The sequence below is a fragment of the Urocitellus parryii genome, unplaced genomic scaffold (genome assembly GCF_045843805.1).
Source record: "Urocitellus parryii isolate mUroPar1 unplaced genomic scaffold, mUroPar1.hap1 Scaffold_95, whole genome shotgun sequence".
Lineage (NCBI taxonomy): Eukaryota > Metazoa > Chordata > Mammalia > Rodentia > Sciuridae > Urocitellus > Urocitellus parryii.
The window spans coordinates 935,406-954,026 of NW_027554244.1; the positions used below are offsets into that span (position 1 = coordinate 935,406).

The 18,621-nt window shown below is 41.8% G+C and overlaps 1 non-coding gene and 1 pseudogene across 1 annotated transcript; both read right to left on the reverse strand.

The window, feature by feature from the left end:
* Positions 1-412: 412 nt before the first annotated feature.
* LOC144253112 (vitrin-like) lies at positions 413-11,872 on the reverse strand (annotated as a pseudogene).
* On the reverse strand, positions 10,837-10,908 carry Trnaa-agc (transfer RNA alanine (anticodon AGC)). The gene has a single exon. It is a non-coding gene; the product is annotated as a tRNA-Ala (tRNA).
* Positions 11,873-18,621: the final 6,749 nt, after the last annotated feature.

The following is an 18,621-nucleotide window of genomic DNA, read 5'->3' on the forward strand; positions in this document are numbered from 1 at the left end:
TTTAAACATTTAATTAAGCAACTCCTACACTGTCATGACAAAATGAAACTTGTTGAGGGTTACAGAGTTTAATGAGAAATAAAAATAAAAAATTCTCACAAAAGCTCCATTTAAGCCTATTATAAGTGCTGCACTCTCTTCTGAACATGGATTTTGAAAACAACTGTCAAAATGTAAATCCTCAGCACCCTAAAAATGACTTATCATTTTGATTCAATCTATAAGTCGATGATCATATTTCCAGTGCCAATTTTTGACATATGAGAACTGCAATAGCAAAGAATAGAAATGCATCTTGTTTGCCCAAATCCTCCCCAAGACTCGCCCACCCTGTGGGTTCCCCAGAAAGCACAGGGATGGTCCAAAGAGCCAGTCAGTAAGGCAGCATTTGCTATGCTTTGCTGCTCTGAATTCAGTTCTGCTGCTTTGCATTGAACTCTGTACAAATGTTCTGGATGACCCTGGGGTTGGATTTGTACAGGTTGTCAAACTCATCCACAAAGAAGGAGTGGTCTCTGGCAGGGTGAGTGGCAATGACCTCCAGCTTGTCCTGTGCAGCCCATGCAACCCCTATTGCACAGGTGATCACTCCTATGGGGACAAAGATCAGATGAAACAAATGCCCCTAAGAAAAAGTGTTGTTGATGAATCTTTGCCTTTTTGCTGCCCTGTCAGCACAACCCAATCCCAAATCAGAAATATGTCAAGCAAAAGAAAAAAACTCCCATGGAACTCTAGGCTCTAGAATTAAGACCAGGTATGGCCATTCATTCAAGAAATACTTTTGAGCATCCACTTCAGACAGGAGGTAACAATCTTCAGTGGGGAAAATGGAGAGACTGCCTGCTGTGATAGTTCTTGATTTGGTTGGGGGCAGTTGGATATCAGGTACTTGACCTTACTCTACAAACTCCTATTCCTATACCACCTTCAGGTTAACCAGGGTGGATGCACAGGATGGCCAGGAAACAGAGGGCAGAACCTGAGGTGGTCTTCCTGCCCAGGCACCTGCCCTGCAGCCCACTTTATGCCAGTGGCCCATCTCATCTTCTAGGTGTACAGTCCTGCTTATTAGTAGCTATCAATGCTTCACATAGCTCTGGTCTAATATGCTTTCAGTTATCCATCATTCTGCATATTATCTGCCAGTCCCTTTTCTCACCTCCCAGCTTCTTTTCTCTGAATATTGTCTCAATTAGGAGAAGTTAGCCTTGGGTTTTAAAATGCTGGTTAAGTGGCCATGGGAACTGAGCTTAGACTGGGCAAGCCCATGTTTCTGCTCAAAGAAAGAAAGAAAGAATATCCCCCTATAAAGACTAGAGAACAGTATGCAACTTTTCAGATCCTTGAGACCACCCTTGCACAGAACCTTCTACTGTCAATTCTGACAGATGGTTGTTAACTCTGGACTTGGATTATCCTAGGAACACAATGCTCATTGCATTTTTAGATGAATCACAGTGTTTGGCTGAGCAGGAACCCGCCTCCATGTAATTTGTATCTATTGGTCCCAGTTCTTTAAAGCTTCTCAGAATATGAGAATATGATCCCCTGAGAACTCCCATTTCCAACAGTCTTCTCATTCCCTCACTTCCTGGGTGAGGCCCAAAGAAGGTTTCTAGAGAAATAAGTGAGGGTGGGACTAAACGTGAGCTTGGACAGATGTGCTGGAAAAAGCCCTGAGCTGATGAGCCAAGAGCTGGCCCATGTGCCACTCACTCTGGGATTTGGAGCAGGTAGCTTATGACCCTTGAACCAACTCTGCTGATGTGAGACCAAGGGAATTTGTGACAACTGGCACAAAGAACATCACCATCTCACCATTGTGAAGGTGCCCCACAGACTCTGCAAAAGGCAAGTCCCTGAGAAGACTTTGCTGGAATGCATTGTCTAGATACTTTGGTTTCTAGAAGTCAGCACCACCCGTTCATTAAGAATTGTCTTAGAAAGGATTTAAAGCAGCTCTCAAGAATACAAAAAATCCTGAAAAAATAACCCATATTAAAAGTATGCACAGAAAAGGGAAAAATAATTGACCACTGCATTGTGTGAGTTTTGTACCCTAGCACTTAGAGGTCTCCAGTTCCTCTGACTACTTTATTCAGTTTTATCATTGTTATTGTTACTATTTTTCTTTTTCTTAGTTGTAGATGGCTAGAATACCTTTTATTTATTTATTTTTATGTGGTGCTAAGGATCAAACCCAATGCCTCACACTTGTTAGGCAAGCGCTCTACCACTGAGTTACAACCCCAGCCCATTTAATATTACTATTATTATTATCATTTTGGGTTTCTTCAGGCTATTATATTTTCATGCTATTTTATGGCACTTTTGAGAATATATATATTTATATATATATATATATATTAATTAATTAATTAATAAATGTGATTTATTTTCTAAACACTTAAGTACTTTGTTCATTTTTGGGGTTCTTTTAAATAATTATTTCTTAATTTTAGGTGGACACAATATCTTTATTTCATTTTTTTTATGTAGTGCTGAGGATCGAACCCAGTGCCCCATGCGAGTACACTATCACTTGAGCTACATCCTCAGCCCTCATATTTTTGTGTGTTTTTGAGCCTTCTCTCGACAACTTAGACATTTTTATATGGAAATATCACTTTTAAATATTCTGAATCAAAATTTCTTAAGGTTTCCCCCCAAACCCTCAATATCTAATTTACAAACATAGTACGACTTCCTTAAAGAACACTATTAGTCTTTAAAAGGTATTAAGGACAAATTGGTGTCTTCAACACAGCTAGGGATTTGTTTTTCTTTCATAGAAAGTGAAAAATAGAATTTCCTTTTAGTGCCTCAAGCCCTGGTGGGAAAAGCCTCAGGATGTAGGAGGTCAAGGAAAGGCTCCCTGTTTTCAAAGACACTGGGGGAGTCTCTGGCTGCCCTTCATCCTTCCCTCTTTGCTACTCAGACACCTGCAATATTTGCTCCTCTAATGGCTTTGAACATTTTTGAGAGTCACAGACAAAACCAACGCACAGAAAAGCAGAGCCTTCCTTGCCCTCCAAGGACAGCCTCTCCCTGCCCTAGAGAGGAGCCTCAGCAGCTGGCTGAGCCAGATTCCCCCTACCCTTCTGATGGGCGGCCATGGCTGGTATGTGCACGTCATCCTAGGTCCTGCTGTCTTCGGTGATGAGGATCATCAGCTTCCTCTTGTTGGGCTTGGACTTCTTGAAGAGCTTCTCCAGGGCATACTGGATGGAGGCGCCAGTGCTGGTGCCACCACTCCAGTACCCCACCCTCTTGATGGCATTGAGGATGTCAGGCTTGGTACTGTACTTGTCAAACCCAAACTCCAGCTGCTGCTCGTAGGGTACTGCACGGCCTGATACGTGTGTCTGTGTCTGAAATCTCAAACTCCTTGCTGATGTTGGCCACAAACTGCAGGACTGTGCAGAAGTTGCCTGTCCCCACACTGCTGGAGCCGTCAATGACAAAGCCAATGTCGGCTGAATTTAAGCAGGTCTTGCTGCAGGCCAGGCGGTCGGTGTCACAGACCCGCTTCACCAGGGGCTGCATGGTCTTGGGGAAGCCCAACCAACTCTGCACGTTGAAACATTGGTTCTGCACACAGCCTGGAGGACAGAGGGGAGGGACACTCACCAGGTCAGCAGTCAAGTCCCCCAACCTGGCACCCTTACCTTGGGCCTTCAGGTGGGTGAAGAAGCAAACAGACTCCTGTTTACTGGGCTAGTCCTTGTTGATGGCTCTTTCCCTTTCTGTTCCCCTATGTAGGCACTTGCTGAGACAAAGACCTCTCCAGTAATCTCTGAAATCACTCCTGTCTCCACAGATAACAATGCCTCAGTGGGAAGTCCTTGTACTAGGCAAACTCACAGGGAGATGTAAGTCACTGATTTCTGCTTCAGATTTATGCCTCTTCAGCTCAATTCATTTGTACTGGCAGCCACCCATGACTCGCATTGGTGGGCACCAATGCATGAGAAAATTAAAGAAAGCTTTTGTTATCCTGGGGAAAACAGAGCACACCTAAGAAGTGACTGAGGAATGTTTCCAGAGCAGGCTGCACCCACTGAGAAGGGGCCCCAGAGTTGCTGAGTAGTCACATGGGTCAGGGTCGTACTAGGTGCTCTTGGAGAGATTCTCTCATTCAATCCTCACCTCACCCTAAAAGGGGAACAATGACCCCCCCATTGTTAGAGAACAAACTGAGGGCCACTACAAGGGCACATGCCTGAGTTCCCCAAACTAGATTGCCTAGCTGTCTGCCTTCAAAACCCAAGCTCTGCCTTCCAGACAACCTTGCCAATAGGCAAACAAATATTTATTTACTTGTGCCTAAGCTTGTTCCAGAAAAAATTCAAGTCAGCTACAAATAAACATTGAGCAAACTTGCTGGTGTGTTCCTGGAAGTGACAGGGCTAGTGTTCCTAAGGTGGAACATTTGAACATTTTTTTTTTTGAGAGAGAGAGAGAGAGAGAATTTTTAATATTTATTTTCTAGTTCTCGGCTGACCCTACATCTTTGTTGGTATGTGGTGCTGAGGATTGAACCCGGGCCACACGCATGCCAGGCAAGCGCACTACCGCTTGAGCTACATCCCCAGCCCTAGGTGGAACATTTCTTCCCGTCCCTTCCTTTGCGGGTCACAGAGCATGTCTGACCTCATGACTACGGATGAATCTGTATAATTAAAAAATTATTTTGAAACTAGTAATGGCTTAAACATTCCAGGAAAAATACATGTTTTCTTTGATTTGTAAAAACCTAAAGCAGGTTACAAAACTTTCTATGGATGAGGCGGCACAAGAGGCTGAGTGCTGGTAGGAAGCTTATCTTCTGGATGGAGAGGCAGTATCCCTATCGAACAGCCTGTGTGAGATTCCAGCAGCAGAGAGTGGTGGTGCTAGCCAGGGACAGGTGGCCATTAGCTTGAGCACAGGGCCTTTGTGGTGTCACAGCAGCAGGGCCAGAAGCAGGGTTGGGACTATGCTTTAGAAGGCCTCAAGAACAAAGAGAAACAGTGAAGGGTTTGGAGCAAGAGCCCCAAAGTTGGAAGAACTCTTTATAAGCATGAGTTGGGCTTCACTGTTAAATCTCTACACAGGAGACCCAGGAGAAAGGCAGGTAAGATGTTAAATACTGACTTGAAGTGGGGAGATGTCACTGGGCAAGAGAAAGAACAGAGAGAAAAGGGATGCAATTTGGGATCTGATGAGGAATTCTGGGATGGATGGGGCTGTTCATGCAAAGTCCTGAGAAGGAGATATTTTGGGTGGGAAAGATGATGATGAACTTGGCTTGCTGCATGTAGGACTTCAGGTTCTGACAGGGCTTCCGAAAAGGGAAAGGTCACCCAGGTATGATGGCACATGCCTACAATCACAATGACTTTGGAGTCTGAGGCAGGAACAACAGCAGGAGACTGTCTAAAAATAAAAAGGGCTGGGATATACCTCAGTGGCAGAGCACCCTAGGGCTCAATCCATAGTATGGAGGTACTGGGAGAGAGTCTTTCATCTGAACAGAGAAGACTGTACAGCTCAAGAGATGAGAACTGAAGCTGTGGCCTTGGGAAGAGTGGAGGAAGAGACGATTGTGAAGGAAGATGGATGAACAGGATCTAAGTCCTGAAAAGGTCCATGTTCAGGGTACATAATGGAAGAAAAGAGCAAGTGAAATAACAGCTGCACAGGGCCAGGAAGCCAATGAAGAGGATTTCATGGAGCAAGAAGAAGTCAGCAGCCTGCTATGCTGCAGGAGGTCCGGCCTTATTAGCTCCAAAAACATAATAATAAAGTTGGAGGAGCATCATGGACAAGATTTTGCCAGGCGTGATGGCACAGTCCTGAGATCCCAGCAACTCAGGAGACAGAGGCAGGGATCCCAAGTTCAAGGCCAGCTTCTGCAACTTAGCAAGATTCTGTCTCAAATATATATAAATAAATAGATAGATAGATAGATAGATAGATAGATAGATAGATAGATAGACCTGAGGATGTAGCTCACTGGTAGAGCACCCCTAGAATCAAACCCCAGTATGAAAAAAATAAAAAATAAAAAATAAAAGACATGTCCAAGCTTGCTGGCTCTGTTCCTCCATCCCTCCATCCTTTCTTCTCTCTTTTTCTGTCCTTCAGTGGAAGCTTTGCCTTTGAAGGAAGGTTTACGTGGACAACCAGTGGAAAACACCAAAGGTGGTTTAGTAGACTGGAAAAGGAAGCCAACTATCCCATCTGTCCTGCCTCACGTCCAGCCAGACATCTCAGCAGAACCCAGAAGTAGCATTGGAAACATGACCTGCCTGAAATGTCGCAACACCTCCCTTCTCTTGTTTATCAGATTAATTTGTAGCATGTTTGTGTGAAAGTACATGTGTATGTGTGTGTGTGTGTGTGTGTGTGTGTGTGTACATACATGTGCATGCTCATGTGTTTGTATGAAGCCTTCCTGGACTGCCTGGTCGAGGTCCCTGATGCTGTGGGAGGAACAAGGAAGAGCCTCCACATGAGACCTTTGGAACACTGCTCCTGCCTTCTGTTCCCAAGCTGCTGGCCTTGGGTGGGTGTGAGACTTTTCTTTGAGAGAGTAATTTGAGGTTCCTTCATTGGAGATACCACTACCTAGATGTGAGATTCATACACTTTTGAAAGCCCAAGAAAACAATCTTCCTGGAATTTCAGCTTTTCAGAGTATGGGGAGCTTGATTGTGGGTGAGTCTCTGGCAATTACAAACCTTGTTGGCAAAGTTAGGCTCCATCACATACTGCTTCTCATTTTCCACAGCAGCTTCTACAGTGATGAAGAAAATGTTGATTCCTGATTCTCTTGCAAGCCTTGAAGCCTCCTCCACTTTGTCTGTGGGCCAACCATCCACCATCACTATGGCCACATTGGGAGCACCACCTCTGTTTCCATTGGCTTTGGAAAAGAAGGTCTTGGTCACAAAGGACATGGCCCAGCCTAGAAGAAAAAGACTCATGCTTGAAGGGATTATGCAAGTGGTAAATTCAGAAACAGATCACAGCAGCACAAAAAGATCCAGAAAAACACACTCATTCCCTCCCAGTTTGACTGTTCTATTTTTTGAACCACTTTAGTTTTAGGTGTACAATTCAGCAGCATTTGTGAGTGTACAGTTTAGTGGCACTGGGGCACATTCACAATGCAGCTGTCACATCACTCCCTTAGTTTCATTTTAAGCCTTTAATTTCTAATTGCCTTGAAAAAAGTTATAGGGACCAGCAAGTAGCAGGGAAAGACTTTCATAGAAATAAAGGGACTCTTATTTGCTTGGGTACCAGACTCACTCTAAGTCTCTAAGCTGCCTCACCTTGTGTCCTAGAGCACAGGATCAGGGGAGTTGAACTGGAGTGACAGTAGCCTTCTCTGGGCTTCCTAAATCCTGGGAGCTGCTGGGCCTGCAGGGATGTATTCTGTGGTCAATGGTCTTTCTGCCAGTTCCAAGCCAGGGGCCCAAGTTTGGCTGTCCAGGGAAGAGCTATACCAGGAACTGAGAGACTGTGTTCTAGCCCTGGCTGTGCCAACCACTGGCTGTGTGGCGCTGGGTGGTCCCTAATGGTCTCTGGGTCTAGACTTCCAGGCCAATGATCTGCTTCAGCTAAGTGCAACAGTCATGAGGCTTTGTGAAACCTTGAGATGCCTTTCTCCCATGTGCAGGGTCTCAGGACATTTTCAGAGTCAACTAGATGACAAACTATCCTACTTTCCCAGCAATTTCCCAGTCTCAGTGCTAAAAGCCCAAGTTCCCCTGGGAAAATTGGGATGACAAGGCTCCCTTGCTGGGTTGTGTGGAACCAGTGTGTGTGTGTATGTGTGTGTGAGAGAGATGTGTATGTATAGCCATGCATCCTCTGAAATTATACACAGGATCTTTTGTATGAGTACTATCTGGGTAGCAAGGCCATACATATTCTTTTTGGAGATTCTCAAATGAGTCCCTAATAACAGCTAAGTAAATATTATCACACTAAATGCTTCTCTGGTTTGGGCAGTATAATATTACCTGTCAAATGAAAGTATCAAATGGTTACATCTAAAGTCCTGGAGAAGTGTCTTAGTGAACCCCTGTGAACTGTCTGCACTGAACCTGGTTGCTAAGGGAAAACATTGGCTGCTAAAAACTGCTTCCATGGCCAAGGCATAATTTCCATCAAGACCCAAAGCTTCCAGTAGTCCTTTCTGGCTCAATATTAGGCACCATAAGGGAGCCAAAAGATCACTTTGACCCCACCTAATCTTGAGACTAGTTGAGCCTACAGTGAACCAGTGCTTGAAGCACATTCCACCCACCTTGCAGTGGATTTTTATTGTTGTTGTTGATTCATTCCTTCCTTCCTTCCTTCCTTCCTTCCTTCCTTCCTTCCTTCCTTCCTTCCTTCCTTCCTCCTTCCTCCTCCTCCTCCTCCTCATCCTCCTCTTCTTCTGGTACTAGGGATTGAACTCAGGGGCACTTAACCAATGAGTCATATCATGAGCCATTTTTTTAAAATATTTTATTTAGAGACAGGTTGTCACTGAATTGCTTAGGGCTTTGCTAAATTGCTGAGGCTGGCTTTAAACTTGCAATCCTCCTGCCTCAGCCTCCAGAGCTGATGGATTACAGGCATACACCACTGTGAGGGGCTTGTAGTGGGTCTTGAAACCAGATGCTGGATGTCTGAAAAATACAATGTCCATACTCTCTTGCATCTAGGTTTTCAGCTTTCTTTTACTTTCACAAATTGATATATTTACATGAGATTTAGAAGATGACAGCAGGCAGGGGCTGTACTTTTCTTTCAGCAGTTTATGCTGATGAGAATCTGTAGAGTATTTGACTTCTCTTGGAGCACCTTTGACAGACATGTTTGTGTTGGTTGCTAGCTTTGATGGTGTTAGGAGAGAGGGTGCAGAATAGCCCTTTTGTGGATAAGAATGGGTCAGGGAGGACTTGGTTCTGGAGTGGCAGCTGTAGAAGAAGCTTCCTAATTGTAGGCTTCCTGCTGAAGCAGGTTCCTGAAGAGGTTATGGTGGCAGAATTCAGAAAGTTGTTTCTAGATCTTGGAAGAGGTAGTAGCTCCTTTGGAAGCCCTGTTGCAAAAAAAACCTCCCAAATTCTGCTTCTTCAGTCCTTTCTATAATTCTCATAATGTTTAATGCTCTGAAATAAATCACTTTATACCTGAACCAGCTGGTTGGATTCTGTCCTCTGAACCCAAATCCTGAACCAGAGGCAGAATTAAAACCTGTGCTACACTGAAAAAGGTATACTGATTAGGTTGAAACACCTTTCTGATCTCCTCAGGGAAGTTAATTGTCTTCTGAAGTTTTTCTCCAGTAAAGTTTTGCTCATGGAAGGATTAAGTGGAGAACAAGTCAGAAATCAACTTTATCATGTTTGTAATGAAGATGCTTTTGAATTTGGGGCATGGAGAACAGCAGCTTGGTCAGTGGTTATTTAACATTGTTCAAAAGTGACAGGCTCTGCATTTACTTGATTCTTATGTTTGATGGCTACAAAATGTTCTCTCAGGGTTGGGGGAGGAAAATAATTAATCAGATTTATTGTAACTCCCTCAAGGATAAGATAGTTCTACACCCTGCACGTAGATTCTCCATGCCAAGCAAATGTGGCCCACATCTCCAGTCCTTTGGATTTTGATGGTATGAACAGGTTCCCTGAGAAGCATATAATCATCCCCCCTTGTGTCCCCCCAAATCAGGCTAACATTTAGACATTAATTACACATTGGCATGGGTTCTTTGACAGTCTGAACACGGTTAGTGTGAAAATGTGAAACTGTTGTTTCCTAATGCCCGGTCACCTCTGGGTGAAATGATAAAATGGAGTTTCTGAACCTGCTCCAGTGAGGATTACATCTTGAACCTCTGTTTCCCCCTCCAAAGGCTCAAACATCACAAAAGATTCATCTTGAAATAGAGGACAAGACTCTGTTTGCAAAGTCATTGCTGCAACAGTAGCCGATTGGAACAAGACTCCCAAGGAGCACTGAACTGCTTTCTGATGGAATTGGTGGTGGGATTTAATGTTCAATCTTGGCAACTTGGAGTTCAACCAGGAAATAGTCACAACAGCAGTCCTGCTTGTCCCGAAGAATGTTGGCATCCCGAGGAACCAAGCAAGCTGGAACTAGATGACACACATGTTTTGACAATTCTTGCCACCTGAACTCATTATAATACTTTAGAAAAGACACAGATGTTACATGAGTCATTTCTTCATGGATTCTTTTTTTCCTCCTTTAATATAGAATGTTAGAAGACAACCACATAGAAAGAGAACCATGGCAACAAGATAGAATTATCTGAAGTGGGGTCACATACCTACATTAGAAAGCCCTCCTCTCTGGGTAATTTTCTCAAAAGCTGTCTTCAGGTCTCGAGAATTCATGTGAGTTTTGAGGTTAAACTGGTTAGCAGGGTTGTCATTGAAGAGGTAGAACAAAAAAAAAATAAAAATTAGCTCAAAAGTTATTACTGTCAAGAAAGGTAAAAATAATACTTAATTCTTTTATATACAAAGAGAAGCTGCTTCAAAGCCTTAAACTGTGGTTCATAAAATGTTCCACTGTAGGCAGAGTGATAGGAAGACAGAGACCGGGATCCTTCACAGGGGATGGAGAGAGGTTATTTCAGAACTGTGACACACTGTATGGGTGTGCAATCCATGTAGTCAGATGGGGGTTGGTTTACTGCTTTGCTACCACCATTTGGGATTCTTAACAATTTTTGAAAGAGGACCTGCATATTATGAGGCTATTTTGGGCTTTAGGTTACTAAGTCCTCAAGTGTGGGCATGGAGACCTTTTTTTTTTTTAATTTGATGGTACTGGGGATTGAACTCAGGGCCTCCTGCATGCTAGGCAAGAGCTTTACCACTGAGCTACACTCCCAACCCGGGAGGAGACTTTCAAAGCATCTTTTCCAAGATCCCCAGAAGTAGATCAATGAGAAGTTGCTTTGGGCGGCAAAGGTGCCTGACAGTAGATCCCTACTGAGTTCTTGGGGATAGACAATGCAGTCACCAGGGAACCAGTCACCAGGATCTAAGAGACAGGAGACATTCTCTGCTTCTTTTCCCACCCTTCCTTCTTCCCTCTTTTCTAATCTTCTTAGGTATCTCAAGGTGATCTGAGTTATTTCCATAAGCTGTGCTAATCAAAATGGCAGGTGATGTAAAGCTGGGGTCAGGAGATAGAAAGCCACTTTCAGGGAAGACAGGAAATTTAAAATAAGTTCAACCAAGGTAAGGCCTTGGGGCAACTCCCCACCAGATGAAAACTAAGTCCCATGGTGAGGATTAAATGAAAACAAGTAAAAACAGCAAAGCAATCAGGAAATGGGGAATTTTGGACCTCTTAGCTGAGCATCAAGTGTCCTTATCTGAGGAGGTAGTCACACACTTACACTCTTACAAAGCAATCCAGTGATGGATGGAGGCTCAAACCTTTCTTTTTTTAATATTTATTTTTTAGTTGTAGTTGGATACAATACCTTTATTCTGCTTAATTATTTTTATGTGGTGCTGAGGATCGAACCCAAGGTCTTGCACATGCTAGGCAAATGCTCTACGGCTGAGCCACAACCCCAGTCCTCAAATAATTTCTTTATAGTAACAAAACCCAGACTCATGTACTCCCATTGTTTGGCTTCATATTTTGGCTTTCAAAGCCTCCATGATTTGGTTCTAACTTATGGTGATACTCCTCTCTCTTTTTCTCTCCTCTCTTCTTCTTTTCCAAGATATCCTATATTCTAGTCAAAATGCCAAAATGAACTGATCACTCTTTCCTGTGTTCTATACCATCTTGTTACTTTGTTTTTGTTTGGTTTCGTGGTACTGGGGATGGCATCCATGGGCGCTTTTTGCCACTGAGGCTGGCTTTGAACTTGCGATCCTCCTGCTTCAGCCTTCTGAGTGGCTGAGATTACAGGCATGCATCATTACACCCAGCAAGTCTTGTTATTCCTTGTGGTCATGTTTTTCAGCCACCACAATCACTGGCTTGTAGGGGACAGTGACATGTTACCTAAAAGAAACACAGGGATCCATTCCTGTGTACCTCTGGTCATAGTAGTATCATCAACAGATCAACACATTACCTATTTTACATGCGTTTGTCTTTGAAGATACTGAAAGTTAATATTTCTTAAAAATTAATGATATGTATGTTTTTTTAATAATACAACATTAGGTGAGAAGGGTTTAATACTTTTCTTGACCTTGGATAATGTGTAAATGTCTTTGGCTTTCAGTCTCATAACAGTGCTGTTCATTAGGCTTTGTTTGGTGATTTGCTTTTTAGTCAGTTGTCACCTCATGAATTCCTGAGTTTGGTCTCTTTTCCATCTTTTCCACAGCTTCACCACACATGGTAGATGTTACTTAAGCACTTTCTGAAACACACTCACATACCAATCAGCAAATCTCCTCTCCTATTGCTGAAAGTACCAAATTATCAATTAACATTGAGCTCACAACCAATGGCACTATATCTCATGCCTGAGGGAAGCTCATCTAACTTTTGTGACTTTCTCTGGAAGCCATAGCACAGCCTTCTTGTTACATCACTATTAACTATCAGAAGCAAAGAGGTTATTACAGGAAAAACATAGCTTTCCAAAAATTGAAGGAGCCAAATGGGGACCATAGACAACTTATAAATAGGTGGAGGATAGGTGTCCCAAAAAAGCTCTCAAAACCACAAGGAAGATGTTGTTAAGAATACATCAGAGGCACCAGGCACAGTGGTACATGCCTGTAATCCCACTGACTGAGGCGGCTCAGGCAAAAAGATGGCAAGTTTGGGGCCAGCCTCAGCAACTTAGTGAGACCGTGTCTCAGAATGAAAAATAAAAAGGGCTGGGGATGAACCTCAGTGATAAAGCATCCTGAGTTTAATCTCTAGCATGCCAAAAAAAAGAAAAAGAGGTACAATTTTGATTAAATAATAAATAGGAGCCACTCATATTAGGAGCTAAAGGTAAACTCAGCAGAGGAAACGAGATGGTGGATTTCTTCCTTATGTTATTTTTTAAAAGTTGAAAAGGTCACTACTCCCAAGTGCTTCCCTGCAACCAATGAGCCAGAAAACACTGTATCAAGTATTGGACAGCACCCACAACATTCTAGGCCAATCTGACAAAAAATAAATGCAGATAAGTCACTGTGATTTAAATAGCATAAAAGGGATTAAGACCTAAAGGAGGATATGGAGAACTGGAGGCCATCCTGCAGATTGTAGTATTCCTGAGGGCTGCTGAGCTGGCAAGGTATGAAAATACAAAAGCACCTTGTACAAAACCAGGGTTCAAAATGGTAGGCAGGAGATTATAGGCCTTATATCTCCCTATTATGCCAAGTAAGCACATGGAGACTAAAATAAAAGATTGATTCACAGAACACTGATCAGCTGGGCTCTGCTGATCTAAGCTGGGCTGGGCCAGACAGCTCTGCTTCTTGCTGCAGGCCTGCGGGTTGGCGGGAGGAGAGGGGGGGATCTCTCTCTTCTACAAGGATGTATACTGGGACAGCAACTTTATAAGAGAAGTGCTCATGGCAAAGGCAAAGCAGCAAGAGGACAATGGAAAACACGTGGGGATGCTCAGAACTGGCACATTGTCATTTCTAGCCAAAGGAAGTCCCATGACCAAGTCAAAAGCCAAGAAGCAAGAATCTACACTACTCAGGAAGAGGCTATGGCAAGAGTGTGAATCGGAGGGGAATGAAAAATTGGGACCAGTAGAAATCCAGTCTAACACACAGGTCCTTAATAGTCACCTTTCCTTTGTCCTTATGTTTATTGTGAATCTTGAAATAACATTCAACTGAATTTTTTTAAAAAATTCTAACTCATGAATCTCTTCATTTTATTGCTTAATTTATTTATATTTATTAGAATTACAAACATTGCTGGTCTTATTTAAGTTCATTACTTGTTTTTATGTACTATTCTTAACTTTATTTATTGATTGATTTTTAAAAAAAAATTTATTAGTTGCTCAAAACATTACAATGATCTTGACCTATCATACATTTTATTTAAATGGGGTATGAATTCTTATTTTTCCACATGTACAGATTGCAGTATCACGTTGGTTATGCAGCCACGTTATTTATTTTTCTATCTTCTGATAGAATAACCAACTGTTCTATGTTCCCTCCTCCCTCTCTGTTATTTTCAGAATTTATATATTATGCTTCTGAACTTTTAGTGTTGTCCTTTCATGCGCAGCTATAAAAAAATTAAGTTATTTTTTACTTGTACGCTCCTCTTAACCTGATGAGAATCCTAGGCCTCTTTAACTCTGACCTCATGTCCCATAGTTTTTGTTAATAATTTTAATATTACCCTTTTGCAATACAAACTAAAGTGTTATAATTCTTATTCAAAAAGATTCTTAGATTTAATACACAAGCATATTTTATTAGGTCCAGGTGTGTCATTGTGTCCTTTTTCCCTGTACCTTCTTTCTGAATTTACATTTCTTCTTGTTGATAAAAAAACATTCAAAAAATAAGAATTGATAGATACTTAACATAATAACCTCTATGTCTTTAGATCTGAAACCTATTATCCTTGCTAGCTACTCTTCTGACAAAGGATTAATAGCCAGAATATATAATGAACACAAAAAATTAACACCAAAAAAAAACCCAATCAATAAATGGACAAATGACCTAAGTAAATATTTCTCAAAAGAAGAAAGGCAAATGGCCAACAAATATATATAAAAAAAGGTTAAATCTCCTTAGCAATCAGGGAAATGTACATCAAAACTACACTGAGAGTTCATCTCACTCCAAATAGAATGCCAGTCATCAAGAATACAAATAATGGGATGGGGATATAGCTCAGTGGGTAGAGTGCATGCCTGGAATGTACAAGGCCCTGAATTCAATCCCCAGCACATTTGTGGGATGTATTAATGTATAAAATGTTTTTTTTTTTTGTATGTGGTGCTGAGGATCGAACCCGGGCCGCACGCATGCCAGACGAGCGCGCTACCACTTGAGCCACATCTCCAGCCCTAAAATGTTTAATTAACATAAGAGATTAATTACAAAGCACGAACTAAATGAATCCTAATTCTGATGAAAGTTGAACATAAACACTTCATTAGCAAAATGAAATGGCACTTGGAAGAAAATGAAGTTCCCAGCCATGGGGCAGGTGAGCCAGAGTCCTCTGCATTGCTTGAAAGCCCCCAAACCAGGGCTTGGTGTCCAGCTAGAGGGTCCTGTCACTGTGCACAGTCCAGGATTGGCCCACTTGAACACCAAATTCCCTGGTTTAGCAAAATTGTATTCTCAGTGACTTCAAATCAGTTCCATGACCTGTATAGACTGAGTGGGTTTATGCTCTCTATTGATCTCTGCTTCCTGCCATCTTCCTTCACCCTCCTCAGGTGGATCTTGTGTCTGCTCCTGAGGCTCTGGCCTTCCTAGTGGTCTAGCCCCAACTGTTGCTTCTCCTCCCTCTTCCTCCTCAGTTTGTTTTATTCACATTTGTAGTTTTAATACTAAGTATATGATGAACTCTTTCAAATTCTTATCTCTAGACTCTCTTATAAGTTCCCTTAGCTATTATTCATCATCATTGTGATACTGTTGTTAAGTACTGAATATTTTTGTTACCCCACAACCAATATGTTGAAATTCTAGTCCCCAGTGGAGACTAGGCATGCAAAGATGGGCCTTTGAGAGGCAAATAGGTTAAGATGAGGTTACAAGGGTGGGGTCTTCATAATGGGATTAGTGTCCTTATATAGAGAAAGAAAGACCAGAAATCTCTCTGTCTACCATGTGAGAACAGAGAGAAGGCAACCATCTATAAGCCATGAAGAGGACCCTCCCCAGGAACCAAATCTGCAGGTACCTTGACATTAAACTTTAGAGTCTCCAGAATCATAAGAAAAAAAAATTGTAGTTTAAGTCACCTAATTGATGACCTTTTGTTATGGCAGTCTGAGGCGACTAATACAACTTTGTAGATGTCTCAAACCAAATATGCAGAAAGAAGCTTGTAATCCTTCTGACTCCCTGTCCTGATTTGTGGTAGGCCCATCCACACAGATGGCCAGGTTGTAATCAGAGCATTGGTGCATCTCTTGATCTGGCTTTATCATTCTCCTTTTTCTTAAAAAATACTCCTTGTTGAGGTATAATTCACATATTATAAAATCTACCTATTTTAAGTGTGCATGCAACTCAATGGCTTTTACTATGTTCACAGAGTTGTATATCTACCCCCCCAGAATCAAAATGTTTATAACTCCAGAAAGAAACCCCACAACTTTTGCCATTCCACTTTTTCTGTTTCTTCTGGTTACAATCAACTCTATAGATTTACTAATTCTGTAAGTTTCATACAAATGGAATCATACAATATGTGACTTTCATTTAGCATAACGCTTTTGAGGTTTATCCCTGTTGTAGCATGGACCAGTTCTTTATTTCTTTTCAATGGATAGATAATCCTACCATCATTTCTTCTGTGGTAAATTGTACAAATTCCTGATTTGTTCCTTGCTTTACTATTATTTCCTTTAGTGCTTTTTCCCCACTCTTCCCAGAGGAATCTGTAAGCATTACGCTGCTTAAATCCCACTTAAGATCTTCCAGTGCTTCCCACTGTTTGCAGGACATCCAAACTTCTGGGTGTGTCATAGCAGTCCTAAGGTGCTTCCCTTCACTACCCAGACTTTTCCCACCCCATCCTACTGTGCCCTTGGCGCAGTCATGGGAACATCTGTTTTGCCTGTGTCCTACAGGTGCATCCCCTCTCACCGAATGTCCTTCTTCTAAAATTCAGCCCGGAACACTCCGGCTCATCCTTCTTTACCTACTCGTCATCTCCTCTTTGGGTTTCCACAAGACCTTGAAGGCAATTCTATTAGGCATGTGCCACTTGCTCTAAGGATTTCTGTGTACCTTTGAATTCCTTGAGTCCCTGTCTATCCTCAGGGCCTGGATTGTAATACAGGCAGAACTTGGTAAATGTTGAATAAATAAATGATTAGAGATAGAAAGAAATATACTATGTTGAATTATCCTGTTAGTGGCTCACAAAATAATAGCAATTGGAAGATTTGTATTTGAGCACATGTGTTGAAAACCTTCAGTTACTAAACATCAGCCTATTCTTGGATAAACCCCAAGAATGGCAAATCAAATCTACCTTTAAAAGGGACACAAATTTTACTGCCTGGAAATAGCTTAATTTACTTATCAAAAATTCGCTAGATATACTGCTGACCACTGTTTTTTACCTTGACACTAATAGCTCAAGGATCTCAGTCAATAACTGTTTCATAGGAAGTACCTGCTTTTGAATTTCACTGAGCAAAATGCCCTTTGCACACATGCAACAAATTTCGATCATGTGATTCTTGTGACTGAAGGTATGATTAATAGATGTAGGTATCAAAGGACTCTGTTGCCACATACTAAATCTAAGCAGATCAAACAGAATTCATTTTTAGGAAGTGGGTGGCTGATCCTCACTGAATGGTCAGTGTCCTTACCTTATTATGAAACTGAAATTAATTCCATGAATTTTGTTTGATACCATTTTTAAAAAATATTTATGTTTGGTAGAGTTCCTACTCTTTCATTCATAGTGGCAGTATTAGGATACCTTCTGAAAAGTTAATGGTTTTGGGCAACAGGTGATATTCAGAGACAGAGTGTGGCCTCTATATTCAGAAGTACATAAGAAGCCTAAGTAAGAACTGAGGTTTGGGCTGAGTGGTAGAGCATTTGCCTATCATGGGTGAGGCACTGGGTTCGATCCTCAGCACCACATAAAATAAAGGCATTGTGTTCATTTACAACTAAAAGAAAAAGAAAAGGAAGAAGAAGCCTAAGTAAAATGATAGACCCAAACATCAAGAGTTAGGGAAAATCAACATATCTACCCAAATACCTCTCCTTTCCATGTACATTCCTCTTCTACCTGGAAAATTACTTCAAGTAGCTAGCTGGACTTAGAATTCAAGTCCTGGACAGTAAAGCACTAGGAGTTTCCCTCCATCCCATACCCTAGGGCACTTCTCAGTTGTTTTCTTGGGTGAACCTGTGGCTGTTGAAGGCTCATAGGCAATAAGAAAAGCAATGAACCTCTATAAAGAACCTCACTTTCCATGTCCAAACCAGGGGATAAAACTTCATGTATGTTATCAAGATGATTATTACCTGACAATATTATTAGGCCATCTCAAAATCCTCCTCTTCTGGCACATGAAAAAGAGCAATGGCACTCAACTTCTGGAAAGACTAGTCTTCCATATGCTCTATCCAAGGCAAAGAATTTTCAAAGAAAGAGTTTGGGTGATAGCATAGAACCTATGTTTGATTAAGAGAGTCATAGAAGGGGAAACCCCAAATCTATAGACTCCCTTCAAATTTTTGGCACATGTTCAAACGTGATTGTATGGAATGAGATTCTGAGAATCCTCAGGGGGAAAAAAAAAACATCAACAGGAAGACTTAAAAAGTCAAGGAGAGATTTCTGCAGATATCCACTGTTGGTGAGACAGAATTTGAATCCCATGTCCTGCTGAATTAGATAGTCTTGGCAAATATCTCAGGTTTTTCACTGAGT